Source organism: Octopus bimaculoides, chromosome 19 (assembly GCF_001194135.2).
Source record: "Octopus bimaculoides isolate UCB-OBI-ISO-001 chromosome 19, ASM119413v2, whole genome shotgun sequence".
NCBI classification, from domain to species: Eukaryota; Metazoa; Mollusca; class Cephalopoda; order Octopoda; family Octopodidae; genus Octopus; species Octopus bimaculoides.
Genome location: NC_068999.1, coordinates 51,800,621 through 51,800,877, shown reverse-complemented (window position 1 = coordinate 51,800,877; position 257 = coordinate 51,800,621).

Here is a 257-nt window from a genome sequence, read left to right as displayed (position 1 = left end):
CATATAATGTGCCTTTTATTTTAAAGACAGTAGTATGAGATTTTGAGAGAGGTTTAGTTGCTATCTCTAGCAGGTCAAGAGACTACGTTCAAGCTCCTCCGTTATCTTCAACTGGTTTAATTGTAATGGTGGTGGATGTGGTAGAGGTTGTTTATAGAGGTTCTACATAGAAATGGTGCTGATGATAGTGCTGACAGTATGGGGGATGGTGTCGATGGTGGTGGTGTTAGTTATAGTGATGCTGGTGGTTGTGGCTA